Raw genomic sequence first — 25507 nt, 5'->3', positions numbered from 1 at the left:
ATGAATATGATAAGTTTGTTAGTCTGATAAAAACCGTATATAATGAATATGATAAGTTTGTTTGTATGATAAAAACCATATATCATGAATTTTATAAGTTTGTTAGTCTGAGAAAAACCATATATCATGAATATGATAAGTTTGTTAGTATGATAAAAAACCATATATCATGAATATGATAAGTTTGTTAGTCTGATAAAAACCATATATCATGAATATGATAAGTTTGTTTGTATGATAAAAACCATATATCATGAATATGATAAGTTTGTTAGTCTGATAAAAACCATATATCATGAATATGATAAGTTTGTTAGTCTGATAAAAACCATATATCATGAATATGATAAGTTTGTTAGTCTGATAAAAACCATACATCATGAATATGATAAGTTTGTTAGTCTGATAAAAACCATATATCATGAATATGATAAGTTTGTTAGTCTGATAAAAACCATATATCATGAATATGATAAGTTTGTTCGTCTGATAAAAACCATATATCATGAATATGATAAGTTTGTTAGTATGATAAAAACCATATATCATGAATATGATAAGTTTGTTAGTCTGATAAAAACCATATATAATGAATATGATAAGTTTGTTTGTATGATAAAAACCATATATCATGAATAAGATAAGTTTGTTAGTCTGATAAAAACCATATATCATGAATATGATAGGTTTGTTAGTCTGATAAAAACCATATATCATGAATATGATAAATTTGTTAGTCTGATAAAAACCATATATCATCAATATGATAAGTTTGTTAGTCTGATAAAAACCATATATCATGAATATGATAAGTTTGTTAGTATGATAAAAACCATATATCATGAATATGATAAGTTTGTTTGTCTGATAAAAACCATATATCATGAATCTGATAAGTTTGTTAGTCTGTTAAAAACCATATATCATGAATATGATAAGTTTGTTAGTCTGATAAAAACCATATATCATGAATATGATAAGTTTGTTAGTATGATAAAAACCATATATCATGAATATGATAAGTTTGTTTGTCTGTTAAAAACCATATATCATGAATATGATAAGTTTGTAAGTCTGATAAAAACCATATATCATGAATATGATAAGTTTGTTAGTCTGATAAAAACCATATATCATGAATATGATAAGTTTGTTAGTCTGATAAAAACCATATATCATGAATATGATAAGTTTGTTAGTCTGATAAAAACCATATATCATGAATATGATAAGTTTGTTAGTCTGATAAAAACCATATATCATGAATATGATAAGTTTGTTAGTCTGATAAAAACCATATATCATGAATATGATAAGTTTGTTAGTATGATAAAAACCATATATCATGAATATGATAAGTTTGTTAGTCTGATAAAAACCATATATCATGAATATGATAAGTTTGTTAGTCTGATAAAAACCATATATCATGAATATGATAAGTTTGTTAGTATGATAAAAACCATATATCATGAATATGATAAGTTTGTTAGTCTGATAAAAACCATATATCATGAATATGATAAGTTTGTTAGTCTGATAAAAACCATATATCATGAATATGATAAGTTTGTTAGTCTGATAAAAACCATATATCATGAATATGATAAGTTTGTTAGTATGATAAAAACCATATATCATCAATATGATAAGTTTGTTTGTATGATAAAAACCATATATCATGAATATGATAAGTTTGTTAGTCTGATAAAAACCATATATCATGAATATAATAAGTTTGTTAGTATGATAAAAACCATATATCATGAATATGATAAGTTTGTTAGTCTGATAAAAACCAAATATCATGAATATGATAAGTTTGTTAGTCTGATATAAACCATATATCATGAATATGATAAGTTTGTTAGTATGATAAAAACCATATATCATGAATATGATAAGTTTGTTAGTCTGATAAAAACCATATATCATCAATATGATAAGTTTGTTAGTATGATAAAAACCATATATCATCAATATGATAAGTTTGTTAGTATGATAAAAACCATATATCATGAATATGATAAGTTTGTTAGTCTGATAAAAACCGTATATAATGAATATGATAAGTTTGTTTGTATGATAAAAACCATATATCATGAATTTTATAAGTTTGTTAGTCTGAGAAAAACCATATATCATGAATATGATAAGTTTGTTAGTCTGATAAAAACCATATATCATGAATATGATAAGTTTGTTCGTCTGATAAAAACCATATATCATGAATATGATAAGTTTGTTAGTATGATAAAAACCATATATCATGAATATGATAAGTTTGTTAGTATGATAAAAAACATATATCATGAATATGATAAGTTTGTTAGTCTGATTAAAACCATATATCATGAATATGATAAGTTTGTTAGTATGATAAAAACCATATATCATGAATATGATAAGTTTGTTAGTATGATAAAAACCATATATCATGAATATGATAAGTTTGTTAGTCTGATAAAAACCATATATCATGAATATGATAAGTTTGTTAGTCTGATAAAAACCATATATCATGAATATGATAAGTTTGTTAGTCTGATAAAAACCATATATCATGAATATGATGTTTGTTAGTCTGATAAAAACCATATATCATGAATATGATAAGTTTGTTAGTCTGATAAAAACCATATATCATGAATATGATAAGTTTGTTAGTCTGATAAAAACCATATATCATGAATATGATAAGTTTGTTAGTCTGATAAAAACCATATATCATGAATATGATAAGTTTGTTAGTCTGATAAAAACCATATATCATGAATATGATGTTTGTTAGTATGATAAAAACCATATATCATGAATATGATAAGTTTGTTAGTGTGATAAAAACCATATATCATCAATATGATAAGTTTGTTTGTATGATAAAAACCATATATCATGAATATGATAAGTTTGTTAGTATGATAAAAACCATATATCATGAATATGATAAGTTTGTTTGTATGATAAAAACCATATATCATGAATATGATAAGTTTGTTAGTCTGATAAAAACCATATATCATGAATATGATAAGTTTGTTAGTATGATAAAAACCATATATCATCAATATGATAAGTTTGTTAGTCTGATAAAAACCATATATCATGAATATGATAAGTTTGTTTGTCTGATAAAAACCATATATCATGAATCTGATAAGTTTATTAGTCTGTTAAAAACCATATATCATGAATATGATAAGTTTGTTAGTCTGATAAAAACCATATATCATGAATATGATAAGTTTGTTAGTCTGATAAAAACCATATATCATGAATATGATGTTTGTTAGTCTGATAAAAAACCATATATCATGAATATGATAAGTTTGTTAGTCTGATAAAAACCATATATCATGAATATGATAAGTTTGTTAGTCTGATAAAACCCATATATCATGAATATGATAAGTTTGTTAGTCTGATAAAAACCATATATCATGAATATGATAAGTTTGTTAGTCTGATAAAAACCATATATCATGAATATGATAAGTTTGTTAGTATGATAAAAACCATATATCATGAATATGATAAGTTTGTTAGTATGATAAAAAACATATATCATGAATATGATAAGTTTGTTAGTCTGATAAAAACCATATATCATGAATATGATAAGTTTGTTAGTATGATAAAAACCATATATCATGAATATGATAAGTTTGTTAGTCTGATAAAAACCATATATCATGAATATGATAAGTTTGTTAGTCTGATAAAAACCATATATCATGAATATGATAAGTTTGTTAGTCTGATAAAAACCATATATCATGAATATGATGTTTGTTAGTCTGATAAAAACCATATATCATGAATATGATAAGTTTGTTAGTCTGATAAAAACCATATATCATGAATATGATAAGTTTGTTAGTCTGATAAAAACCATATATCATGAATATGATAAGTTTGTTAGTCTGATAAAAACCATATATCATGAATATGATAAGTTTGTTAGTCTGATAAAAACCATATATCATGAATATGATGTTTGTTAGTATGATAAAAACCATATATCATGAATATGATAAGTTTGTTAGTATGATAAAAACCATATATCATCAATATGATAAGTTTGTTTGTATGATAAAAACCATATATCATGAATATGATAAGTTTGTTAGTCTGATAAAAACCATATATCATGAATATGATAAGTTTGTTAGTATGATAAAAACCATATATCATGAATATGATAAGTTTGTTAGTCTGATAAAAACCATATATCATGAATATGATAAGTTTGTTAGTATGATAAAAACCATATATCATGAATATGATAAGTTTGTTAGTCTGATAAAAACCATATATCATGAATATGATAAGTTTGTTAGTATGATAAAAACCATATATCATGAATATGATAAGTTTGTTTGTCTGATAAAAACCATATATCATGAATCTGATAAGTTTGTTAGTCTGTTAAAAACCATATATCATGAATATGATAAGTTTGTTAGTCTGATAAAAACCATATATCATGAATATGATAAGTTTGTTAGTATGATAAAAACCATATATCATGAATATGATAAGTTTGTTTGTCTGTTAAAAACCATATATCATGAATATGATAAGTTTGTAAGTCTGATAAAAACCATATATCATGAATATGATAAGTTTGTTAGTCTGATAAAAACCATATATCATGAATATGATAAGTTTGTTAGTCTGATAAAAACCATATATCATGAATATGATAAGTTTGTTAGTCTGATAAAAACCATATATCATGAATATGATAAGTTTGTTAGTATGATAAAAACCATATATCATGAATATGATAAGTTTGTTAGTCTGATAAAAACCATATATCATGAATATGATAAGTTTGTTAGTCTGATAAAAACCATATATCATGAATATGATAAGTTTGTTAGTCTGATAAAAACCATATATCATGAATATGATAAGTTTGTTAGTATGATAAAAACCATATATCATGAATATGATAAGTTTGTTAGTCTGATAAAAACCATATATCATGAATATGATAAGTTTGTTAGTCTGATAAAAACCATATATCATGAATATGATAAGTTTGTTAGTCTGATAAAAACCATATATCATGAATATGATAAGTTTGTTAGTATGATAAAAACCATATATCATCAATATGATAAGTTTGTTTGTATGATAAAAACCATATATCATGAATATGATAAGTTTGTTAGTCTGATAAAAACCATATATCATGAATATAATAAGTTTGTTAGTATGATAAAAACCATATATCATGAATATGATAAGTTTGTTAGTCTGATAAAAACCAAATATCATGAATATGATAAGTTTGTTAGTCTGATAAAAACCATATATCATGAATATGATAAGTTTGTTAGTATGATAAAAACCATATATCATGAATATGATAAGTTTGTTAGTCTGATAAAAACCATATATCATCAATATGATAAGTTTGTTAGTCTGATAAAAACCATATATCATGAATATGATAAGTTTGTTAGTATGATAAAAACCATATATCATCAATATGATAAGTTTGTTTGTATGATAAAAACCATATATCATGAATATGATAAGTTTGTTAGTCTGATAAAAACCATATATCATGAATATAATAAGTTTGTTAGTATGATAAAAACCATATATCATGAATATGATAAGTTTGTTAGTCTGATAAAAACCAAATATCATGAATATGATAAGTTTGTTAGTCTGATAAAAACCATATATCATGAATATGATAAGTTTGTTAGTATGATAAAAACCATATATCATGAATATGATAAGTTTGTTAGTCTGATAAAAACCATATATCATCAATATGATAAGTTTGTTAGTATGATAAAAACCATATATCATCAATATGATAAGTTTGTTAGTATGATAAAAACCATATATCATGAATATGATAAGTTTGTTAGTCTGATAAAAACCGTATATAATGAATATGATAAGTTTGTTTGTATGATAAAAACCATATATCATGAATTTTATAAGTTTGTTAGTCTGAGAAAAACCATATATCATGAATATGATAAGTTTGTTAGTATGATAAAAAACCATATATCATGAATATGATAAGTTTGTTAGTCTGATAAAAACCATATATCATGAATATGATAAGTTTGTTTGTATGATAAAAACCATATATCATGAATATGATACGTTTGTTAGTCTGATAAAAACCATATATCATGAATATGATAAGTTTGTTAGTCTGATAAAAACCATATATCATGAATATGATAAGTTTGTTAGTCTGATAAAAACCATACATCATGAATATGATAAGTTTGTTAGTCTGATAAAAACCATATATCATGAATATGATAAGTTTGTTAGTCTGATAAAAACCATATATCATGAATATGATAAGTTTGTTCGTCTGATAAAAACCATATATCATGAATATGATAAGTTTGTTAGTATGATAAAAACCATATATCATGAATATGATAAGTTTGTTAGTCTGATAAAAACCATATATAATGAATATGATAAGTTTGTTTGTATGATAAAAACCATATATCATGAATATGATAAGTTTGTTAGTCTGATAAAAACCATATATCATGAATATGATAAGTTTGTTTGTATGATAAAAACCATATATCATGAATATGATAAGTTTGTTAGTCTGATAAAAACCATATATCATGAATATGATAGGTTTGTTAGTCTGATAAAAACCATATATCATGAATATGATAAGTTTGTTAGTCTGATAAAAACCATATATCATGAATATGATAAGTTTGTTAGTCTGATAAAAACCATATATCATGAATATGATAAGTTTGTTAGTCTGATAAAAACCATATATCATGAATATGATAAGTTTGTTAGTCTGATAAAAACCATATATCATGAATATGATGTTTGTTAGTCTGATAAAAACCATATATCATGAATATGATAAGTTTGTTAGTCTGATAAAAACCATATATCATGAATATGATAAGTTTGTTAGTCTGATAAAAACCATATATCATGAATATGATAAGTTTGTTAGTCTGATAAAAACCATATATCATGAATATGATAAGTTTGTTAGTCTGATAAAAACCATATATCATGAATATGATGTTTGTTAGTATGATAAAAACCATATATCATGAATATGATAAGTTTGTTAGTATGATAAAAACCATATATCATCAATATGATAAGTTTGTTTGTATGATAAAAACCATATATCATGAATATGATAAGTTTGTTAGTCTGATAAAAACCATATATCATGAATATGATAAGTTTGTTAGTATGATAAAAACCATATATCATGAATATGATAAGTTTGTTAGTCTGATAAAAACCATATATCATGAATATGATAAGTTTGTTAGTATGATAAAAACCATATATCATGAATATGATAAGTTTGTTAGTCTGATAAAAACCATATATCATGAATATGATAAGTTTGTTAGTATGATAAAAACCATATATCATGAATATGATAAGTTTGTTTGTCTGATAAAAACCATATATCATGAATCTGATAAGTTTGTTAGTCTGTTAAAAACCATATATCATGAATATGATAAGTTTGTTAGTCTGATAAAAACCATATATCATGAATATGATAAGTTTGTTAGTCTGTTAAAAACCATATATCATGAATATGATAAGTTTGTTAGTCTGATAAAAACCATATATCATGAATATGATAAGTTTGTTAGTATGATAAAAACCATATATCATGAATATGATAAGTTTGTTTGTCTGTTAAAAACCATATATCATGAATATGATAAGTTTGTAAGTCTGATAAAAACCATATATCATGAATATGATAAGTTTGTTAGTCTGATAAAAACCATATATCATGAATATGATAAGTTTGTTAGTCTGATAAAAACCATATATCATGAATATGATAAGTTTGTTAGTCTGATAAAAACCATATATCATGAATATGATAAGTTTGTTAGTATGATAAAAACCATATATCATGAATATGATAAGTTTGTTAGTCTGATAAAAACCATATATCATGAATATGATAAGTTTGTTAGTCTGATAAAAACCATATATCATGAATATGATAAGTTTGTTAGTCTGATAAAAACCATATATCATGAATATGATAAGTTTGTTAGTATGATAAAAACCATATATCATGAATATGATAAGTTTGTTAGTCTGATAAAAACCATATATCATGAATATGATAAGTTTGTTAGTCTGATAAAAACCATATATCATGAATATGATAAGTTTGTTAGTCTGATAAAAACCATATATCATGAATATGATAAGTTTGTTAGTATGATAAAAACCATATATCATCAATATGATAAGTTTGTTTGTATGATAAAAACCATATATCATGAATATGATAAGTTTGTTAGTCTGATAAAAACCATATATCATGAATATAATAAGTTTGTTAGTATGATAAAAACCATATATCATGAATATGATAAGTTTGTTAGTCTGATAAAAACCAAATATCATGAATATGATAAGTTTGTTAGTCTGATAAAAACCATATATCATGAATATGATAAGTTTGTTAGTATGATAAAAACCATATATCATGAATATGATAAGTTTGTTAGTCTGATAAAAACCATATATCATCAATATGATAAGTTTGTTAGTCTGATAAAAACCATATATCATGAATATGATAAGTTTGTTAGTATGATAAAAACCATATATCATCAATATGATAAGTTTGTTTGTATGATAAAAACCATATATCATGAATATGATAAGTTTGTTAGTCTGATAAAAACCATATATCATGAATATAATAAGTTTGTTAGTATGATAAAAACCATATATCATGAATATGATAAGTTTGTTAGTCTGATAAAAACCAAATATCATGAATATGATAAGTTTGTTAGTCTGATAAAAACCATATATCATGAATATGATAAGTTTGTTAGTATGATAAAAACCATATATCATGAATATGATAAGTTTGTTAGTCTGATAAAAACCATATATCATCAATATGATAAGTTTGTTAGTATGATAAAAACCATATATCATCAATATGATAAGTTTGTTAGTATGATAAAAACCATATATCATGAATATGATAAGTTTGTTAGTCTGATAAAAACCGTATATAATGAATATGATAAGTTTGTTTGTATGATAAAAACCATATATCATGAATTTTATAAGTTTGTTAGTCTGAGAAAAACCATATATCATGAATATGATAAGTTTGTTAGTATGATAAAAAACCATATATCATGAATATGATAAGTTTGTTAGTCTGATAAAAACCATATATCATGAATATGATAAGTTTGTTTGTATGATAAAAACCATATATCATGAATATGATAAGTTTGTTAGTCTGATAAAAACCATATATCATGAATATGATAAGTTTGTTAGTCTGATAAAAACCATATATCATGAATATGATAAGTTTGTTAGTCTGATAAAAACCATACATCATGAATATGATAAGTTTGTTAGTCTGATAAAAACCATATATCATGAATATGATAAGTTTGTTAGTCTGATAAAAACCATATATCATGAATATGATAAGTTTGTTCGTCTGATAAAAACCATATATCATGAATATGATAAGTTTGTTAGTATGATAAAAACCATATATCATGAATATGATAAGTTTGTTAGTCTGATAAAAACCATATATAATGAATATGATAAGTTTGTTTGTATGATAAAAACCATATATCATGAATATGATAAGTTTGTTAGTCTGATAAAAACCATATATCATGAATATGATAAGTTTGTTTGTATGATAAAAACCATATATCATGAATATGATAAGTTTGTTAGTCTGATAAAAACCATATATCATGAATATGATAGGTTTGTTAGTCTGATAAAAACCATATATCATGAATATGATAAGTTTGTTAGTCTGATAAAAACCATATATCATGAATATGATAAGTTTGTTAGTCTGATAAAAACCATATATCATGAATATGATAAGTTTGTTAGTCTGATAAAAACCATATATCATGAATATGATAAGTTTGTTAGTCTGATAAAAACCATATATCATGAATATGATGTTTGTTAGTCTGATAAAAACCATATATCATGAATATGATAAGTTTGTTAGTCTGATAAAAACCATATATCATGAATATGATAAGTTTGTTAGTCTGATAAAAACCATATATCATGAATATGATAAGTTTGTTAGTCTGATAAAAACCATATATCATGAATATGATAAGTTTGTTAGTCTGATAAAAACCATATATCATGAATATGATGTTTGTTAGTATGATAAAAACCATATATCATGAATATGATAAGTTTGTTAGTATGATAAAAACCATATATCATCAATATGATAAGTTTGTTTGTATGATAAAAACCATATATCATGAATATGATAAGTTTGTTAGTCTGATAAAAACCATATATCATGAATATGATAAGTTTGTTAGTATGATAAAAACCATATATCATGAATATGATAAGTTTGTTAGTCTGATAAAAACCATATATCATGAATATGATAAGTTTGTTAGTATGATAAAAACCATATATCATGAATATGATAAGTTTGTTAGTCTGATAAAAACCATATATCATGAATATGATAAGTTTGTTAGTATGATAAAAACCATATATCATGAATATGATAAGTTTGTTTGTCTGATAAAAACCATATATCATGAATCTGATAAGTTTGTTAGTCTGTTAAAAACCATATATCATGAATATGATAAGTTTGTTAGTCTGATAAAAACCATATATCATGAATATGATAAGTTTGTTAGTATGATAAAAACCATATATCATGAATATGATAAGTTTGTTTGTCTGTTAAAAACCATATATCATGAATATGATAAGTTTGTAAGTCTGATAAAAACCATATATCATGAATATGATAAGTTTGTTAGTCTGATAAAAACCATATATCATGAATATGATAAGTTTGTTAGTCTGATAAAAACCATATATCATGAATATGATAAGTTTGTTAGTCTGATAAAAACCATATATCATGAATATGATAAGTTTGTTAGTATGATAAAAACCATATATCATGAATATGATAAGTTTGTTAGTCTGATAAAAACCATATATCATGAATATGATAAGTTTGTTAGTCTGATAAAAACCATATATCATGAATATGATAAGTTTGTTAGTCTGATAAAAACCATATATCATGAATATGATAAGTTTGTTAGTATGATAAAAACCATATATCATGAATATGATAAGTTTGTTAGTCTGATAAAAACCATATATCATGAATATGATAAGTTTGTTAGTCTGATAAAAACCATATATCATGAATATGATAAGTTTGTTAGTCTGATAAAAACCATATATCATGAATATGATAAGTTTGTTAGTATGATAAAAACCATATATCATCAATATGATAAGTTTGTTTGTATGATAAAAACCATATATCATGAATATGATAAGTTTGTTAGTCTGATAAAAACCATATATCATGAATATAATAAGTTTGTTAGTATGATAAAAACCATATATCATGAATATGATAAGTTTGTTAGTCTGATAAAAACCAAATATCATGAATATGATAAGTTTGTTAGTCTGATAAAAACCATATATCATGAATATGATAAGTTTGTTAGTATGATAAAAACCATATATCATGAATATGATAAGTTTGTTAGTCTGATAAAAACCATATATCATCAATATGATAAGTTTGTTAGTCTGATAAAAACCATATATCATGAATATGATAAGTTTGTTAGTATGATAAAAACCATATATCATCAATATGATAAGTTTGTTTGTATGATAAAAACCATATATCATGAATATGATAAGTTTGTTAGTCTGATAAAAACCATATATCATGAATATAATAAGTTTGTTAGTATGATAAAAACCATATATCATGAATATGATAAGTTTGTTAGTCTGATAAAAACCAAATATCATGAATATGATAAGTTTGTTAGTCTGATAAAAACCATATATCATGAATATGATAAGTTTGTTAGTATGATAAAAACCATATATCATGAATATGATAAGTTTGTTAGTCTGATAAAAACCATATATCATCAATATGATAAGTTTGTTAGTATGATAAAAACCATATATCATCAATATGATAAGTTTGTTAGTATGATAAAAACCATATATCATGAATATGATAAGTTTGTTAGTCTGATAAAAACCGTATATAATGAATATGATAAGTTTGTTTGTATGATAAAAACCATATATCATGAATTTTATAAGTTTGTTAGTCTGAGAAAAACCATATATCATGAATATGATAAGTTTGTTAGTATGATAAAAAACCATATATCATGAATATGATAAGTTTGTTAGTCTGATAAAAACCATATATCATGAATATGATAAGTTTGTTTGTATGATAAAAACCATATATCATGAATATGATAAGTTTGTTAGTCTGATAAAAACCATATATCATGAATATGATAAGTTTGTTAGTCTGATAAAAACCATATATCATGAATATGATAAGTTTGTTAGTCTGATAAAAACCATACATCATGAATATGATAAGTTTGTTAGTCTGATAAAAACCATATATCATGAATATGATAAGTTTGTTAGTCTGATAAAAACCATATATCATGAATATGATAAGTTTGTTCGTCTGATAAAAACCATATATCATGAATATGATAAGTTTGTTAGTATGATAAAAACCATATATCATGAATATGATAAGTTTGTTAGTCTGATAAAAACCATATATAATGAATATGATAAGTTTGTTTGTATGATAAAAACCATATATCATGAATATGATAAGTTTGTTAGTCTGATAAAAACCATATATCATGAATATGATAAGTTTGTTTGTATGATAAAAACCATATATCATGAATATGATAAGTTTGTTAGTCTGATAAAAACCATATATCATGAATATGATAGGTTTGTTAGTCTGATAAAAACCATATATCATGAATATGATAAGTTTGTTAGTCTGATAAAAACCATATATCATGAATATGATAAGTTTGTTAGTCTGATAAAAACCATATATCATGAATATGATAAGTTTGTTAGTATGATAAAAACCATATATCATGAATATGATAAGTTTGTTTGTCTGATAAAAACCATATATCATGAATCTGATAAGTTTGTTAGTCTGTTAAAAACCATATATCATGAATATGATAAGTTTGTTAGTCTGATAAAAACCATATATCATGAATATGATAAGTTTGTTAGTATGATAAAAACCATATATCATGAATATGATAAGTTTGTTAGTCTGATAAAAACCATATATCATGAATATGATAGGTTTGTTAGTCTGATAAAAACCATATATCATGAATATGATAAGTTTGTTAGTCTGATAAAAACCATATATCATCAATATGATAAGTTTGTTAGTCTGATAAAAACCATATATCATGAATATGATAAGTTTGTTAGTATGATAAAAACCATATATCATGAATATGATAAGTTTGTTAGTCTGATAAAAACCATATATCATGAACATGATAGGTTTGTTAGTCTGATAAAAACCATATATCATGAATATGATAAGTTTGTTAGTCTGATAAAAACCATATATTATCAATATGATAAGTTTGTTAGTCTGATAAAAACCATATATCATGAATATGATAAGTTTGTTAGTATGATAAAAACCATATATCATGAATATGATAAGTTTGTTAGTCTGATAAAAACCATATATCATGAATATGATAGGTTTGTTAGTCTGATAAAAACCATATATCATGAATATGATAAGTTTGTTAGTCTGATAAAAACCATATATCATCAATATGATAAGTTTGTTAGTCTGATAAAAACCATATATCATGAATATGATAAGTTTGTTAGTATGATAAAAACCATATATCATGAATTTGATAAGTTTGTTTGTCTGATAAAAACCATATATCATGAATCTGATAAGTTTGTTAGTCTGTTAAAAACCATATATCATGAATATGATAAGTTTGTTAGTCTGATAAAAACCATATATCATGAATATGATAAGTTTGTTAGTATGATAAAAACCATATATCATGAATATGATAAGTTTGTTTGTCTGTTAAAAACCATATATCATGAATATGATAAGTTTGTAAGTCTGATAAAAACCATATATCATGAATATGATAAGTTTGTTAGTCTGATAAAAACCATATATCATGAATATGATAAGTTTGTTAGTCTGATAAAAACCATATATCATGAATATGATAAGTTTGTTAGTCTGATAAAAACCATATATCATGAATATGATAAGTTTGTTAGTCTGATAAAAACCATATATCATGAATATGATAAGTTTGTTAGTCTGATAAAAACCATATATCATGAATATGATAAGTTTGTTAGTATGATAAAAACCATATATCATGAATATGATAAGTTTGTTAGTCTGATAAAAACCATATATCATGAATATGATAAGTTTGTTAGTCTGATAAAAACCATATATCATGAATATGATAAGTTTGTTAGTCTGATAAAAACCATATATCATGAATATGATAAGTTTGTTAGTATGATAAAAACCATATATCATGAATATGATAAGTTTGTTAGTCTGATAAAAACCATATATCATGAATATGATAAGTTTGTTAGTCTGATAAAAACCATATATCATGAATATGATAAGTTTGTTAGTCTGATAAAAACCATATATCATGAATATGATAAGTTTGTTAGTATGATAAAAACCATATATCATCAATATGATAAGTTTGTTTGTATGATAAAAACCATATATCATGAATATGATAAGTTTGTTAGTCTGATAAAAACCATATATCATGAAGATAATAAGTTTGTTAGTATGATAAAAACCATATATCATGAATATGATAAGTTTGTTAGTCTGATAAAAACCAAATATCATGAATATGATAAGTTTGTTAGTCTGATAAAAACCATATATCATGAATATGATAAGTTTGTTAGTATGATAAAAACCATATATCATGAATATGATAAGTTTGTTAGTCTGATAAAAACCATATATCATCAATATGATAAGTTTGTTAGTATGATAAAAACCATATATCATCAATATGATAAGTTTGTTAGTATGATAAAAACCATATATCATGAATATGATAAGTTTGTTAGTCTGATAAAAACCGTATATAATGAATATGATAAGTTTGTTTGTATGATAAAAACCATATATCATGAATTTTATAAGTTTGTTAGTCTGAGAAAAACCATATATCATGAATATGATAAGTTTGTTAGTATGATAAAAAACCATATATCATGAATATGATAAGTTTGTTAGTCTGATAAAAACCATATATCATGAATATGATAAGTTTGTTTGTATGATAAAAACCATATATCATGAATATGATAAGTTTGTTAGTCTGATAAAAACCATATATCATGAATATGATAAGTTTGTTAGTCTGATAAAAACCATATATCATGAATATGATAAGTTTGTTAGTCTGATAAAAACCATACATCATGAATATGATAAGTTTGTTAGTCTGATAAAAACCATATATCATGAATATGATAAGTTTGTTAGTCTGATAAAAACCATATGTCATGAATATGATAAGTTTGTTAGTCTGATAAAAACCATATATCATGAATATGATAAGTTTGTTAGTATGATAAAAACCATATATCATGAATATGATAAGTTTGTTAGTCTGATAAAAACCATATATAATGAATATGATAAGTTTGTTTGTATGATAAAAACCATATATCATGAATATGATAAGTTTGTTAGTCTGATAAAAACCATATATCATGAATATGATAGGTTTGTTAGTCTGATAAAAACCATATATCATGAATATGATAAGTTTGTTAGTCTGATAAAAACCATATATAATGAATATGATAATTTTGTTTGTATGATAAAAACCATATATCATCAATATGATAAGTTTGTTAGTATGATAAAAACCATATATCATGAATATGATAAGTTTGTTAGTATGATAAAAACCATATATCATGAATATGATAAGTTTGTTAGTCTGATAAAAACCATATATCATGAATATGATAAGTTTGTTAGTCTGATAAAAACCATATATCATGAATATGATAAGTTTGTTAGTCTGATAAAAACCATATATCATGAATATGATGTTTGTTAGTCTGATAAAAACCATATATCATGAATATGATAAGTTTGTTAGTCTGATAAAAACCATATATCATGAATATGATAAGTTTGTTAGTCTGATAAAAACCATATATCATGAATATGATAAGTTTGTTAGTCTGATAAAAACCATATATCATGAATATGATAAGTTTGTTAGTCTGATAAAAACCATATATCATGAATATGATGTTTGTTAGTATGATAAAAACCATATATCATGAATATGATAAGTTTGTTAGTATGATAAAAACCATATATCATCAATATGATAAGTTTGTTTGTATGATAAAAACCATATATCATCAATATGATAAGTTTGTTAGTATGATAAAAACCATATATCATGAATATGATAAGTTTGTTTGTATGATAAAAACCATATATCATGAATATGATTAGTTTGTTAGTCTGATAAAAACCATATATCATGAATATGATAAGTTTGTTAGTATGATAAAAACCATATATCATGAATATGATAAGTTTGTTAGTCTGATAAAAACCATTTATCATGAATATGATAAGTTTGTTAGTATGATAAAAACCATATATCATCAATATGATAAGTTTGTTAGTCTGATAAAAACCATATATCATGAATATGATAAGTTTGTTAGTATGATAAAAACCATATATCATGAATATGATAAGTTTGTTTGTCTGATAAAAACCATATATCATGAATCTGATAAGTTTGTTAGTCTGTTAAAAACCATATATCATGAATATGATAAGTTTGTTAGTCTGATAAAAACCATATATCATGAATATGATAAGTTTGTTAGTCTGATAAAAACCATATATCATGAATATGATGTTTGTTAGTCTGATAAAAACCATATATCATGAATATGATAAGTTTGTTAGTCTGATAAAAACCATATATCATGAATATGATAAGTTTGTTAGTCTTATAAAAACCATATATCATGAATATGATAAGTTTGTTAGTCTGATAAAAACCATATATAATGAATATGATAATTTTGTTTGTATGATAAAAACCATATATCATCAATATGATAAGTTTGTTAGTATGATAAAAACCATATATCATGAATATGATAAGTTTGTTAGTCTGATAAAAACCATATATCATGAATATGATAAGTTTGTTAGTATGATAAAAACCATATATCATGAATATGATAAGTTTGTTAGTCTGATAAAAACCATATATCATGAATATGATAAGTTTGTTAGTCTGATAAAAACCATATATCATGAATATGATAAGTTTGTTAGTCTGATAAAAACCATATATCATGAATATGATAAGTTTGTTAGTATGATAAAAACCATATATCATCAATATGATAAGTTTGTTAGTCTGATAAAAACCATATATCATGAATATGATAAGTTTGTTAGTCTGATAAAAACCATATATCATGAATATGATAAGTTTGTTAGTGTGATAAAAACCATATATCATCAATATGATAAGTTTGTTTGTATGATAAAAACCATATATCATGAATATGATAAGTTTGTTAGTCTGATAAAAACCATATATCATGAATATAATAAGTTTGTTAGTATGATAAAAACCATATATCATGAATATGATAAGTTTGTTAGTCTGATAAAAACCAAATATCATGAATATGATAAGTTTGTTAGTCTGATAAAAACCATATATCATGAATATGATAAGTTTGTTAGTATGATAAAAACCATATATCATGAATATGATAAGTTTGTTAGTCTGATAAAAACCATATATCATCAATATGATAAGTTTGTTAGTATGATAAAAACCATATATCATCAATATGATAAGTTTGTTAGTATGATAAAAAACATATATCATGAATATGATAAGTTTGTTAGTCTGATAAAAACCGTATATAATGAATATGATAAGTTTGTTTGTATGATAAAAACCATATATCATGAATTTTATAAGTTTGTTAGTCTGAGAAAAACCATATATCATGAATATGATAAGTTTGTTAGTATGATAAAAAACCATATATCATGAATATGATAAGTTTGTTAGTCTGATAAAAACCATATATCATGAATATGATAAGTTTGTTTGTATGATAAAAACCATATATCATGAATATGATAAGTTTGTTAGTCTGATAAAAACCATATATCATGAATATGATAAGTTTGTTAGTCTGATAAAAACCATATATCATGAATATGATAAGTTTGTTAGTCTGATAAAAACCATACATCATGAATATGATAAGTTTGTTAGTCTGATAAAAACCATATATCATGAATATGATAAGTTTGTTAGTCTGATAAAAACCATATATCATGAATATGATAAGTTTGTTAGTCTGATAAAAACGATATATCATGAATATGATAAGTTTGTTAGTATGATAAAAACCATATATCATGAATATGATAAGTTTGTTAGTCTGATAAAAACCATATATAATGAATATGATAAGTTTGTTTGTATGATAAAAACCATATATCATGAATATAATAAGTTTGTTAGTCTGATAAAAACCATATATCATGAATATGATAGGTTTGTTAGTCTGATAAAAACCATATATCATGAATATGATAAGTTTGTTAGTCTGATAAAAACCATATCTAATGAATATGATAATTTTGTTTGTATGATAAAAACCATATATCATCAATATGATAAGTTTGTTAGTATGATAAAAACCATATATCATGAATATGATAAGTTTGTTAGTCTGATAAAAACCATATATAATGAATATGATAAGTTTGTTTGTATGATAAAAACCATATATCATGAATATGATAAGTTTGTTAGTCTGATAAAAACCATATATCATGAATATGATAAGTTTGTTAGTATGATAAAAACCATATATCATGAATATGATAAGTTTGTTAGTCTGATAAAAACCATATATCATGAATATGATGTTTGTTAGTCTGATAAAAAACCATATATCATGAATATGATAAGTTTGTTAGTCTGATAAAAACCATATATCATGAATATGATAAGTTTGTTAGTCTGATAAAACCCATATATCATGAATATGATAAGTTTGTTAGTCTGATAAAAACCATATATCATGAATATGATAAGTTTGTTAGTCTGATAAAAACCATATATCATGAATATGATAAGTTTGTTAGTCTGATAAAAACCATATATCATGAATATGATTAGTTTGTTAGTATGATAAAAACCATATATCATGAATATGATAAGTTTGTTAGTCTGATAAAAACCATATATCATGAATATGATAAGTTTGTTAGTCTGATAAAAACCATATATCATGAATATGATAAGTTTGTTAGTCTGATAAAAACCATATATCATGAATATGATGTTTGTTAGTCTGATAAAAACCATATATCATGAATATGATAAGTTTGTTAGTCTGATAAAAACCATATATCATGAATATGATAAGTTTGTTAGTCTGATAAAAACCATATATCATGAATATGATAAGTTTGTTAGTCTGATAAAAACCATATATCATGAATATGATAAGTTTGTTAGTCTGATAAAAACCATATATCATGAATATGATGTTTGTTAGTATGATAAAAACCATATATCATGAATATGATAAGTTTGTTAGTACTAGGGCATGCCCGTACTATATCTATATCTAAAATTATATCCCCCCCTCTATTTACATGAAATGGTTTGGTCCATGAAATGTTTTGGTTCATTCGCAACGCCAAAGCGAACGGCGAACGCTTTACATGAAATGGTTTGGTGCATGAAATGTTTTGGTCCATTCGCAACGCCAAAGCGAACGGCGAACGGCTTGCGAGTACAGTGACAATCCCCCCGGGGTTTTTATTAGTTTTAAAACATAGTTTAACGCCAACATAGCGCCAACATAGTTTGCAAACGTGAAATAAATGAATACGCTCTCAAATGTGCCATCCGAGGCAGAGTGTGTCCGCCACGTTCGGCACACGCGATAGCTCGCTGCTCTCTGATTGGTTGAATCGTTTTTTGGACATAGCTCGGTAAGTAATTGTCCGATTAATATGAAACCTTGAAAAGGCACATCCTCGGTTCCCCAGCAATATACCTGGCAAGTTTAAAGTATATCGGACCCGTGGTTGTCGAGAAACAGCGGTCACAGACAAACGTACAAACAAACAAACACACAGAGATTACTGGAATTATAGATAGATGATAAAAACCATATATCATCAATATGATAAGTTTGTTTGTATGATAAAAACCATATATCATGAATATGATAAGTTTGTTAGTATGATAAAAACCATATATCATGAATATGATAAGTTTGTTTGTATGATAAAAACCATATATCATGAATATGATAAGTTTGTTAGTCTGATAAAAACCATATATCATGAATATGATAAGTTTGTTAGTCTGATAAAAACCATATATCATGAATATGATGTTTGTTAGTCTGATAAAAACCATATATCATGAATATGATAAGTTTGTTAGTCTGATAAAAACCATATATCATGAATATGATAAGTTTGTTAGTCTGCTAAAAACCATATATCATGAATATGATAAGTTTGTTAGTCTGATAAAAACCATATTTCATGAATATGATAAGTTTGTTAGTCTGATAAAAACCATATATCATGAATATGATAAGTTTGTTAGTATGATAAAAACCATATATCATGAATATGATAAGTTTGTTAGTATGATAAAAAACATATATCATGAATATGATAAGTTTGTTAGTCTGATAAAAACCATATATCATGAATATGATAAGTTTGTTAGTCTGATAAAAACCATATATCATGAATATGATAAGTTTGTTAGTATGATAAAAACCATATATCATGAATATGATAAGTTTGTTAGTCTGATAAAAACCATATATCATGAATATGATAAGTTTGTTAGTCTGATAAAAACCATATATCATGAATATGATAAGTTTGTTAGTCTGATAAAAACCATATATCATGAATATGATGTTTGTTAGTCTGATAAAAACCATATATCATGAATATGATAAGTTTGTTAGTATGATAAAAACCATATATCATGAATATGATAAGTTTGTTTGTATTATAAAAACCATATATCATGAATATGATAAGTTTGTTAGTCTGATAAAAACCATATATCATGAATATGACAAGTTTGTTAGTATGATAAAAACCATATATCATGAATATGATAAGTTTGTTAGTCTGATAAAAACCATATATCATGAATATGATAAGTTTGTTAGTATGATAAAAACCATATATCATCAATATGATAAGTTTGTTAGTATGATAAAAACCATATATCATGAATATGATAAGTTTGTTAGTCTGATAAAAACCATATATCATGAATATGATAAGTTTGTTAGTCTGATAAAAACCATATATCATGAATATGACAAGTTTGTTAGTATGATAAAAACCATATATCATGAATATGATAAGTTTGTTAGTCTGATAAAAACCATATATCATGAATATGATAAGTTTGTTAGTATGATAAAAACCATATATCATGAATATGATAAGTTTGTTAGTATGATAAAAACCATATATCATGAATATGATAAGTTTGTTAGTCTGATAAAAACCATATATCATGAATATGATAAGTTTGTTTGTATGATAAAAACCATATATCATGAATTTTATAAGTTTGTTAGTCTGAGAAAAACCATATATCATGAATATGATAAGTTTGTTAGTATGATAAAAACCATATATCATGAATATGATAAGTTTGTTAGTCTGATAAAAACCAAATATCATGAATATGATAAGTTTGTTAGTCTGATAAAAACCATATATCATGAATATGATAAGTTTGTTAGTATGATAAAAACCATATATCATGAATATGATAAGTTTGTTAGTCTGATAAAAACCATATATCATGAATATGATAAGTTTGTTTGTATGATAAAAACCATATATCATGAATTTTATAAGTTTGTTAGTCTGAGAAAAACCATATATCATGAATATGATAAGTTTGTTAGTATGATAAAAAACCATATATCATGAATATGATAAGTTTGTTAGTCTGATAAAAACCATATATCATGAATATGATAAGTTTGTTTGTATGATAAAAACCATATATCATGAATATGATAAGTTTGTTAGTCTGATAAAAACCATATATCATGAATATGATAAGTTTGTTTGTATTATAAAAACCATATATCATGAATATGATAAGTTTGTTAGTCTGATAAAAACCATATATCATGAATATGATAAGTTTGTTTGTATTATAAAAACCATATATCATGAATATGATAAGTTTGTTTGTCTGATAAAAACCATATATCATGAATCTGATAAGTTTGTTAGTCTGTTAAAAACCATATATCATGAATATGATAAGTTTGTTAGTCTGATAAAAACCATATATCATGAATATGATAAGTTTGTTAGTATGATAAAAACCATATATCATGAATATGATAAGTTTGTTAGTCTGATAAAAACCATATATCATGAATATGATAGGTTTGTTAGTCTGATAAAAACCATATATCATGAATATGATAAGTTTGTTAGTCTGATAAAAACCATATATCATCAATATGATAAGTTTGTTAGTCTGATAAAAACCATATATCATGAATATGATAAGTTTGTTAGTATGATAAAAACCATATATCATGAATATGATAAGTTTGTTAGTCTGATAAAAACCATATATCATGAATATGATAGGTTTGTTAGTCTGATAAAAACCATATATCATGAATATGATAAGTTTGTTGTCTGATAAAAACCATATATTATCAATATGATAAGTTTGTTAGTCTGATAAAAACCATATATCATGAATATGATAAGTTTGTTAGTATGATAAAAACCATATATCATGAATATGATAAGTTTGTTAGTCTGATAAAAACCATATATCATGAATATGATAGGTTTGTTAGTCTGATAAAAACCATATATCATGAATATGATAAGTTTGTTAGTCTGATAAAAACCATATATCATCAATATGATAAGTTTGTTAGTCTGATAAAAACCATATATCATGAATATGATAAGTTTGTTAGTATGATAAAAACCATATATCATGAATATGATAAGTTTGTTTGTCTGATAAAAACCATATATCATGAATCTGATAAGTTTGTTAGTCTGTTAAAAACCATATATCATGAATATGATAAGTTTGTTAGTCTGATAAAAACCATATATCATGAATATGATAAGTTTGTTAGTATGATAAAAACCATATATCATGAATATGATAAGTTTGTTTGTCTGTTAAAAACCATATATCATGAATATGATAAGTTTGTAAGTCTGATAAAAACCATATATCATGAATATGATAAGTTTGTTAGTCTGATAAAAACCATATATCATGAATATGATAAGTTTGTTAGTCTGATAAAAACCATATATCATGAATATGATAAGTTTGTTAGTCTGATAAAAACCATATATCATGAATATGATAAGTTTGTTAGTCTGATAAAAACCATATATCATGAATATGATAAGTTTGTTAGTCTGATAAAAACCATATATCATGAATATGATAAGTTTGTTAGTATGATAAAAACCATATATCATGAATATGATAAGTTTGTTAGTCTGATAAAAACCATATATCATGAATATGATAAGTTTGTTAGTCTGATAAAAACCATATATCATGAATATGATAAGTTTGTTAGTCTGATAAAAACCATATATCATGAATATGATAAGTTTGTTAGTCTGATAAAAACCGTATATAATGAATATGATAAGTTTGTTTGTATGATAAAAACCATACATCATGAATTTTATAAGTTTGTTAGTCTGAGAAAAACCATATATCATGAATATGATAAGTTTGTTAGTATGATAAAAAACCATATATCATGAATATGATAAGTTTGTTAGTCTGATAAAAACCATATATCATGAATATGATAAGTTTGTTTGTATGATAAAAACCATATATCATGAATATGATAAGTTTGTTAGTCTGATAAAAACCATATATCATGAATATGATAAGTTTGTTAGTCTGATAAAAACCATATATCATGAATATGATAAGTTTGTTAGTCTGATAAAAACCATACATCATGAATATGATAAGTTTGTTAGTCTGATAAAAACCATATATCATGAATATGATAAGTTTGTTAGTCTGATAAAAACCATATGTCATGAATATGATAAGTTTGTTAGTCTGATAAAAACCATATATCATGAATATGATAAGTTTGTTAGTATGATAAAAACCATATATCATGAATATGATAAGTTTGTTAGTCTGATAAAAACCATATATAATGAATATGATAAGTTTGTTTGTATGATAAAAACCATATATCATGAATATGATAAGTTTGTTAGTCTGATAAAAACCATATATCATGAATATGATAGGTTTGTTAGTCTGATAAAAACCATATATCATGAATATGATAAGTTTGTTAGTCTGATAAAAACCATATATAATGAATATGATAATTTTGTTTGTATGATAAAAACCATATATCATCAATATGATAAGTTTGTTAGTATGATAAAAACCATATATCATGAATATGATAAGTTTGTTAGTATGATAAAAACCATATATCATGAATATGATAAGTTTGTTAGTCTGATAAAAACCATATATCATGAATATGATAAGTTTGTTAGTCTGATAAAAACCATATATCATGAATATGATAAGTTTGTTAGTCTGATAAAAACCATATATCATGAATATGATGTTTGTTAGTCTGATAAAAACCATATATCATGAATATGATAAGTTTGTTAGTCTGATAAAAACCATATATCATGAATATGATAAGTTTGTTAGTCTGATAAAAACCATATATCATGAATATGATAAGTTTGTTAGTCTGATAAAAACCATATATCATGAATATGATAAGTTTGTTAGTCTGATAAAAACCATATATCATCAATATGATAAGTTTGTTAGTATGATAAAAACCATATATCATGAATATGATAAGTTTGTTTGTATGATAAAAACCATATATCATGAATATGATAAGTTTGTTAGTATGATAAAAACCATATATCATCAATATGATAAGTTTGTTTGTATGATAAAAACCATATATCATCAATATGATAAGTTTGTTAGTATGATAAAAACCATATATCATGAATATGATAAGTTTGTTTGTATGATAAAAACCATATATCATGAATATGATTAGTTTGTTAGTCTGATAAAAACCATATATCATGAATATGATAAGTTTGTTAGTATGATAAAAACCATATATCATGAATATGATAAGTTTGTTAGTCTGATAAAAACCATTTATCATGAATATGATAAGTTTGTTAGTATGATAAAAACCATATATCATCAATATGATAAGTTTGTTAGTCTGATAAAAACCATATATCATGAATATGATAAGTTTGTTAGTATGATAAAAACCATATATCATGAATATGATAAGTTTGTTTGTCTGATAAAAACCATATATCATGAATCTGATAAGTTTGTTAGTCTGTTAAAAACCATATATCATGAATATGATAAGTTTG

The sequence above is a fragment of the Myxine glutinosa genome, chromosome 3 (assembly GCF_964187855.1).
Source record: "Myxine glutinosa chromosome 3, kmMyxGlut1.1, whole genome shotgun sequence".
NCBI classification, from domain to species: domain Eukaryota; kingdom Metazoa; phylum Chordata; class Myxini; order Myxiniformes; family Myxinidae; genus Myxine; species Myxine glutinosa.
This window is presented reverse-complemented; position numbering follows the sequence as displayed.